At 38.1% G+C, this 9,291-nt stretch overlaps 1 pseudogene; it reads right to left on the reverse strand.

Annotated features, from left to right (window-relative positions):
• Positions 1 to 1,011: 1,011 nt before the first annotated feature.
• Positions 1,012 to 2,449, reverse strand: LOC106330352 (annotated as a pseudogene).
• Between the last annotated feature and the right edge of the window lie 6,842 nt (positions 2,450 to 9,291).

Genomic DNA, 9,291 nt, shown 5'->3' on the forward strand with positions numbered 1-9,291 from the left:
GTTTATATTATAACAGATTCTAACATGCAATATTAAACCTCAAATCATTCAATCAGATTATAAAAACCATCAATCCTAACTCACACAGATTTAAACCTCAAAGAAACATTCAATCAATCAAATAAAATAATTCACGCACACGTAATTTAGGGTTTACAGATTTTAGGGTTTCACTTTGAACATTAATTCATGCGATTCTGGGTTCTTAGAGTTTAGGTATACCTTAAACCTTTGATGGGTTGAATGGACCACCAAGAGAATGAGCTTACGTGGTCTGGTACAAACTGGAACCTTACGTGGACTGGTCCAAACTGTTTCCTTGCAGTCTTTGAGCTTAGGTTGAGCTGATCGGGATCGTTGGTACGCGAGCTGGTATTTGCAGTCAAAGAACTCGTAGATCTTAAACAGTTTGATCATGGACTGGAACAGGCTGATCGTACAATCTGGAATATTTGAGGCGTACTGAAACTTGCAGAAATCAGTCCACAGATCGATCTTGTTGAGATCAGTGGTCGAATACAGATCAGGGTCATGATCAAAGAGAGGTGATCGATAGAGATTAGGGTTTTAGCAATGGAGAGAGATTTTGGGTTTATGGTCGATATTTTAGCTTTGGGTTTTAGAGATCAATCGTGCTGATAACGTGTTGTGAAAGTAATGGGAAAATCTATCTTTATTCATAACATAAAGGTTCCTTATATAGGATATTACACCGTCATAGATAAATGGAAAGAGTACAAATCATAATCCAACTAGGAAAAGGAAAACATAAAGACATAAGGAAAAGCTGGCCGACTCTCTCTTTCTTGGGCTGCCGATGGTATAATCTCTTGGTTATGAACCATCCACAATCTGGTTTATAACAATATAGCAGTTCTATTTGCACTATGTTCAAAGTTTCATATAAGTATTTTTTAGAATTTAGTTAACAATTATAATAACACAAAATTTAAAAAAAAATTATAATTATCATAAATGTGTTCTCTTCCTCAATGCATCGTTTAGATAATTCTATTCCACATCTAGAATTGTTTACACGAATTCAACAAAAATCAGTCTATAAAAAAAAATATTTAAGCTTTTGCAATTTATTCTGGTACAGTAAAAGTATCAGTAGTGTCTCAAATCAAGCCATCTCAACTCTTGTATTAAAGGCTCAGCAGAATACTAAGAGAGTTATATGGAAAAAGAGGATTGGCATTCAACGTCTCTATGGGAACAAAATGACATGAAAATAATAAGAATGCAAAAGTGGATGATACAATAATTTAATCAAGGCAAGTTAGGCATCTCTTTCTTTTGTCTTTTTTTGAATGGTCCGCTGATTTGCACTAAGCTTGGAATATAAGGGGAAAACACAAGTAGGGGATACAACTCTATAGGGAGATTTAAATTCCTTTCTCCGATTTTTATAGATTTGAAGTATCCATCCTCTCCAATGATGCTAGCTTTTGGTTGATTGCATGAGCGACTTCGGCTATTAGTAATAACCACCGCAACTTTATTCTCCTCGTCAGCGAAGCAAATATCAGCATGCAAGCCAAACATAATACCTCTGAGTCGATTCATCATCATCATATCCACCTTAAAAAACTTGCTCCACGTCACCGCATTCTGCTCAATCTTATTCGTAACCCAAATCTCCAATGTCATTAAAAGACTAAGATCAAAATAAAGTGCAGCGAGATTCTCTTCTATAACTGTAGATAGAGACACATCATATTTATTTATGTTATACGGGATAGGCAGTCGCTGTCCATATCTCTCCATTGTATAATCGAAACATAGCAACCATCTTTTACTTGTTTTTCTCCCACTGCCTATATAGTAACTACATCCCTTCAAACTCACGCCGTGTTTAAACTCATAAATTATACAGTCCGAGATGACATCAAGAACGCTCCATATCAGAACTAAAGTCGTAGATTTCCAACTCAACGGCTGGGCTGTAATAACCAGTATTACTAAGTCTCAAGATTTTATAGTTACGGACCTTATTCTTGTTGTCGTAACCAATAGCATACAAGTCTGATTTTTTAAAACATTTTCTCGGTCTGATCCACCTTGTTTGCCCAACATAAGGGTTCCACACCAAGAGTTTGGTGTTGTCATTGGTGAAGCATAGCAGTAAGCCATCACAGTGAAAGACTTTAGATATCTCAACTTGATCAATTAAATTTACTTGCTTCATAGATGGATCGACCAAGCTGTTGTGCTTGCGGATTCCTTGTATATCGAATCTAAAGGGGTAAATCTTATTAGATGCCATCATGAAGCCTAGAAACTCACGATGCTGCCTTGATGTTTCTCTACCAACAATAAACTCTTTGGATAATGCATTCCATAATTTGCAAGTACACCGCACTGCTATTAGAGATGTTATCGAAACTTTGGTGAGTATCTTTTCCCCTATCAAATCATGTGGAAGATCGTTCATCGTTGTCATCATTATTTTCACTAGCAATAAAAGCTGCAATAAAAATTAGATCAAACACTACAGTTAATTTTCAATCAAAACCACAAAGTAACACATAGAAAACAGTGACACAAATACTCACAATAAGATAAATCGATGAATCTGCATGCAATCAATGATCACAAGAAGTTGACCAAGGTTATTATGATGTAAATATATACGGTTACTAAAGTTTGTTAGAGACGTTAGAGTAGTTAAGCTTATTAGCAAGTGTATATAAGAAACACATTGTACAGACTTTACAATTAATCATAACATTTCATTCATTCATCTTCATCTTTCTCTCTCGTTTTCCTCTTATCTTGATATGGTATCAGAGCCTAACAAGATCTTTGGACGATGAGCGTTTCTCGATTTGAGCTTGCTTTCCTGGATATTTTCGGCTTGATCCTTCAGATTGTTGAGCTCGTTTCATTCTATTTCTTCGTTTTCTTGTTCCGATTCTCCGCTTGACGGATCCGGTAGCTTGTTTCTTGTTCACTCGATTGATTTTTCATCTCGATCTCTTCGATTTCACGATTCTTCATCTCGATTCCTCGATTGGTTCCGATGTCTCACGATTCTACCTCATCTCACGGTTCTCTGATTGATTTTGGTGCTCGTCAAGCTTTCGACAACTACAATAATCTGTATTATCTTCACAGTACGGATCACGCTGGCTTGAAATTGGTTACTGATCGCCTTGAGAGTGGAGCTGATTTCAATTCTTGGCGTCGATCTGTTCAGATGGCGTTGAATGTGCGAAATAAACTCGGTTTCGTCACTGGTAAAGTTCCTAAACCTCCTGATGATCACGTAGATGCTGGATCTTGGTCACGTTGCAACGATATGGTAGTGACTTGGTTAATGAACTCTGTTAGTAAGAAGATTGGTCAAAGTTTGCTGTTTATCTCTACTGCTGAGGGAATCTGGAAGAACTTATTGAGTCGTTTCAAGTTGGATGACGCTCCTCGTGTGTATGAGATAGAGCAGCGTTTGAATTCTTTGCAACAGGGTTCTATGGATGTCAGTTCATATTACACTGAGTTGATCACCTTATGGGAAGAGTATAAGAACTACGTTGAGCTTCCTCTCTGCACTAGTGGCAAGTGTGAATGTGGTATTGTTGCTCTATGGGAAAATCTTCAGGAGCGTAGCAGAGTAACGAAGTTCCTTATGGGACTCAATGATGGTTATGAACAGACTCACATGCATATTCTCATGCTGAAGGCTCTTCCTACGATGGAGAACGCTTACAATATTGTTGCTTAGGATGAGCGTCAGAAGAATTTGAAGCCTGCTTCTGTGGAGACTGCAATCTTTTATGCTCAAGGTCAAGGCTATCATAATCAGCCTGTGGACCCTGGCTCTTCAGACTTCATTGCGGCTTATAATACGTATCGTTCTAAGCGTCCTCTATGTACTCACTGTGGTTTGCTTGGTCACACTGTCAACAAGTGTTATCAAATCTACAGTTATCCTCCTGGTTATAGAGCTCCTTCTGGTGGTGCTTTTCGTCCTACACAGACTGCTGGTGGTAACGTGCGTTCGGCTCAGACTGGTACTGGTCCTCGTGGTTCCTCATTCTATACCACAGGACAAAGGCCGCCTCAAACTCAACCCCTCCAGTCTTCTATGCGCCAAGCTCAACAGAGTCAACGTTACTACTCAACTCAGAAGGACTCTACTGTTGCTCTCGTTAATAATGAACAGTGCCTGATAATCAGTATCTTCCTGATGATTTCCAGCATTCTGTCGAAGTTCAACAGCTTCCCACTGAAGGTCAACACATGATCAACCAAATCAACACTCAGATGTCTTCTGAAAAGCTTTCAGCTCCTCCTTCATCCTCGATCACTGCTCATGGTGTCATGGCTTCTCTTTCCACTGCTGGTACCATTCCTTTTCCATCCTCTAGCTTTTGTTTAGAGAACAACCGCCTTACTTTTCAACATCAGTGCTATTCTGTTTTAGTCAATTCTTTACCTTCGGGTGCTTGGATAATAGATAGTGGGGCTACTAGCCATGTTTGTTCTAATCTTGCATTGTTTGCAGACACTAGACCAGTCTCTCACACCACTGTCACACTCCCGAATGGTACTAGAGAAACTATAAGTCATATAGGCACCATACATCTTTCATCTTCTTTGATTCTTTCTAATGTCTTGTTTGTTCCGTCTTTTCGGTTTAACTTGATCAGTTTCAGTACATTGCTTGCACATAGTATTGCATCTGCTCATTTTTACCCTGATTTTTGCATTATCCAGGACCTTTCTCAGGCCTGGATGATTGGTAGAGGTAGACTTTTGCACCGCTTATACATACTTGATGTTGATGACTTGGAACCAACTACTTTCTCTGCTTCCTTATTCACTGAAGGCGACTTGTGGCATCATTAAATTCTTGGTCATCCTTCATTAGCTAAACTGTCTACTTTGTCATCTACTTTGTCTTTGTCTAAAAATAGTATTCAAAAAGATGTTCCTTGTCCTGTATGTCCTTTGGCTAAGCAGAAACGTTTGAAATTTGTTTCTAATAATCATTTGTCTGCAAATCCTTTTGACTTAATACATTTGGATGTTTGGGGTTCATTCTCTCAAGAATCAGTTTCTGGTTATCGCTATTTTCTCACTATAGTTGACGATTGCACTCGGGTAACTTGGGTCTATTTCTTAAAGAGTAAAAGTGATGTTCTTTCCATTTTTCCATCGTTTGTCACCTTAGTTCAGACTCAGTATAGACTTATCAAAGCAATTAGATCTGATAACGCCCCTGAACTTGCTTTCACTAAATTTCTCAAATCAAAGGGTATTTTTCATTTCTTCTCCTGTGTTGATCGTCCTTAGCAAAGCTCTGTTGTAGAACGGAAACACCAACATCTTTTAAATGTGGCTCGTTCTCTGTTATTTCAGTCAAATGTTCCTCTTGTGTACTGGTCAGATTGTGTATCAACCGCTGCTTTCTTAATCAATCGCACTCCTTCCCAGTTGCTTGGAAACAAATCTCCTTATGAATTGCTTTTGCTAAAACAACCTGACTACTCTTTACTTCGAACTTTTGGCTGCTTATGTTACGTTTCAACTTTACCAAAGCATAGAGCAAAGTTTTCTCCTCGTGCTAGAGCGTCTGGTTTTCTTGGCTATCCTGTAGGATATAAGGGCTACGAAGTTCTTGATTTAGAATCAAACTCTGTGTATATTTCTCGAGATATTATGTTTCATGAACATGTTTTTCCTTTTAAAAGTGATTCTTCTTCCTTTTCATCTGATTTCTTTCATTCTTCCATTCTCCCTGCGATTCCTGTTTCTTTTTCTTCTGATCATAATCATGCTTCTACTTCATCTGCACCTGCTCAACATGCATCTTCTCCTCTGAATCATCCTGCTACTTCCCCTGTACATACTCATTCGCATATAAATACATCACCACTTCATGCATCTATTGTTCCTCCACCTGTAGTTAGTCCATTGCTTTCTTCACATTCCTCTAGTACCATTCAACCTCCTTCCGTTTCCACCTCTGAGATTCCTCTGGTTTCCGCACATAATGCTCGACCAAAACGAATGGCTACAACTCCAAAATATCTGACTGAGTACCATTGCTATCTCACCCAGTCCCGTGACTTTGAAAAACCCTCTCACACCACTCCATATCCTCTTTCTGATGTTCTTTCATATGATAACATTTCCCCACCATATAAAAACCTTATTCTTACCTTTACCGCTAATGTTGAACCCAAATCCTTTCTTGAAGCCTTGAAATCTGATAAGTGGACGAAGGCCATGAATGTGAAACTGATTGCTTTTGAGGATACAAATACTTGGGATGTTGTCACTTTGCCTGAAGGAAAGAATGTGATTGGCAGTAAGTGGGTTTACAAGATCAAATACAACGCTGACGGTACTATTGAGCGCTTCAAAGCCCGGCTTGTAGCAAAAGGGTATACACAACAACCTGGTGTTGATTACATTGAGACTTTCTCCCCTGTCGCAAAGCTGGTCACCGTCAAGATGTTGTTGAAATTGGCCGCTGTTCATAACTGGATTTTGACGCAGATGGATGTTACGAACGTGTTTCTTCATGGTGAGCTAGAAGAAGAGATTTATATGAGCTTACCTCTTGGCTATACTCCTCCTCCGGGGGTTACTCTTCCACCAAATCCAGTCTGTAGGCTGCGCAAGTCCATCTACGGTCTTAAACAGGCAAGCCGTCAGTGGTATCACACCTTCTCTCGTGTTCTTCTTACTGATGGTTTTGAGCAGTCACATGCGGATAACACTTTGTTTGTGAAGCTTGTTGACTCTGTGTCCATTGCTGTTATGGTCTACGTTGATGACTTGGTCATAACGAGTAACTCTGATGCAGCAGTTGACACATTAAAGCTGCTTCTCCATAAATCTTTCAGGATAAAGGATCTTGGTCCAATGAGGTTTTTTCTTGGCTTAGAGGTTGCTCGCTCTGCGAAAGGCATTTCTCTTTGTCAACGAAAGTATGCTCTTTCTATCTTGGAAGATACAGACATGCTAGGCTGCAAACCAAGCAATGTACCCATGGATCCGAACGTGCATCTTAGCGTGAAGCATAGTACACCTTTGGTTAACTTGACACCTTATAGGGAGCTTATTGGCCGTCTTCTGTATCTCACGATCACACGCCCTGATATCACCTTTGTTGTCAACAAGTTGAGCCAGTATTTGTCATGTGCAACTGACATACATCTTCAGGCTGCGCATAAGCTTTTGAGGTATCTCAAGGGCAATCCTGGCCAAGGACTTCTCTTCTATGCTTCCTCTGATTTACAAGTCATTGCGTTTGCTGATGCTGATTGGGGCACTTGTCCTGATTCTCGTCGCTCTATCTCTGCATACTGTGTTTTCATTGGAGGTTCTCTGGTGTCTTGGAAGTCGAAGAAACAAGGAGTTGTCAGTAGAAGCAATACTGAAGCAGAGTACCAGAGCTTAGCCAATGCTACTTGTGATTTGCTTTGGATCCGGTTGCTGTTTCATGCTTTCAAAGTTCCTCTTAAGCTTCCGGTAACTCTGTTCTGTGACAGTAAGTCTGCACTCTACCTTGCGTCCAATCCGGTCTTTCATGAGCGCACGAAACAGGTTGAACTTGGTTGTCATACCACTCGTGATCAGATTAAGGCCGACTTCTTGAACACTCTTCATGTTTCCTCCGTGAATAATCTCTCTGACATCTTGACAAAGGCTTTGCAACCTGGACCATTCCTTTCTCTTTTGTCATGATTGTCACTTTCAAGCCTTTATCTTCCTCAGGTTGATCCACATTAAAGGCTTGCGGGGGTGCATTATGATGTAAATATATACGGTTACTAAAGTTTGTTAGAGACGTTAGAGTAGTTAAGCTTATTAGTAAGTGTATATAAGAAACACATTGTACAGATTTTACAATTAATCATAACATTTCATTCATTCATCTTCATCTTTCTCTCTCGTTTTCCTCTTATCTTGATAAAGGTAACTTGCTTCTGAGCGTAATAACCTGTTACACACACGACACAAGTCTAACCTAATTCAACATAGGCTTAATAAAACTTAATAAAATTTAATGGACTAATAAATACATGCACACACGGATATATAAACCCGTTTTAAATATCACAAAACATAAAAATTGATACTTTCTATTTTTTAAAACTGTCAATTTACCATTTTTACATTTTTAGTACATAAAAATATCGTTTTAAATACATTATTTTATAAATAAAGTTATTTATCTTAAATACCATTGATTAAATAATATTGGTTAAATAGATGTAATTAATGAAAATATAAAATATATTTTAATTATTTTTAATATGTATGAAAAATATCTAAATGATACGTTTTATGAAATGGATGGAATACCTTTTTATTTTAAGCAAAAACATTGCTATTTGGTGCAATTTCTATGTAATTTGAGCTCCTGATCTCATCTGACCAAGAATTATAAACAGTTTTCAAGTAATCACTTTGATGTTTAAGTTCTTCTGGTTTATCGCTTCTTTGTTCATTAACGTATTTTCTGCTCTAGATTTACAATTTTACCAACAAAAATTCAACAACTCAACCTACAATTTAAACCGATTCAGTGTTTGCGTGTAATATAACATCTCAATTTCATCTTGTCTACTGTCTCAAATCAAGCCATCGAGCACAAATGCAGCAAAACTAGCTCTGCGATTCGAACCGAATCAGAACTTTAAGTTTTCGGTTCACCTTCGATTTCAGTTTAGTTCGGAAATCTTTTCGAAATCTTTTCAAAAAGAAAAGTCATACCAAAACTAAATCAGAATCGACTGGCGTTAACCAATAATCAATTAAACTTAACCAAGGTAACCGAAAATACCAGATTTAACCAAATTTTCTTAATATCAATTTTGAAACTGAAATCGAAATTAGCCGATGGTCAAACAGAATTGAAATGTTTAAATATTTGGATTAACCAAAATCCAAACCACTTCTGTCTTTGCTCATATGAATGTTGTCCAGTGACCAGAACTAGCAGAATAAATATCGGTTTATGTTGTGAAAGTAATGGAAAAGTCTATCTTTATTCATAACATAGAGGTTCCTTATATAAGAGATTACACCGTCATAGATAAATGAAAAGAGTACAAATCATAATCCAATTAGGAAAGTGAAAACATAAAGACAAATGGAAAAAAGAAAAGCTAGCCAACTCTCTCTTTCTTGGGCCGCCGATGGTATAATCTCTTGGTTATGAGCCATCCACAATCTGGTTCATAACACTCCCTCTTGGATGCCATAACCATTTAGAGCTTGTAATGTGCTTTAATGTTGCCTCATTAAAACTTTACCAGGAAAACCCAA

This window comes from Brassica oleracea, chromosome C1 (assembly GCF_000695525.1).
Source record: "Brassica oleracea var. oleracea cultivar TO1000 chromosome C1, BOL, whole genome shotgun sequence".
In the NCBI taxonomy this organism is placed as follows: domain Eukaryota; kingdom Viridiplantae; phylum Streptophyta; class Magnoliopsida; order Brassicales; family Brassicaceae; genus Brassica; species Brassica oleracea.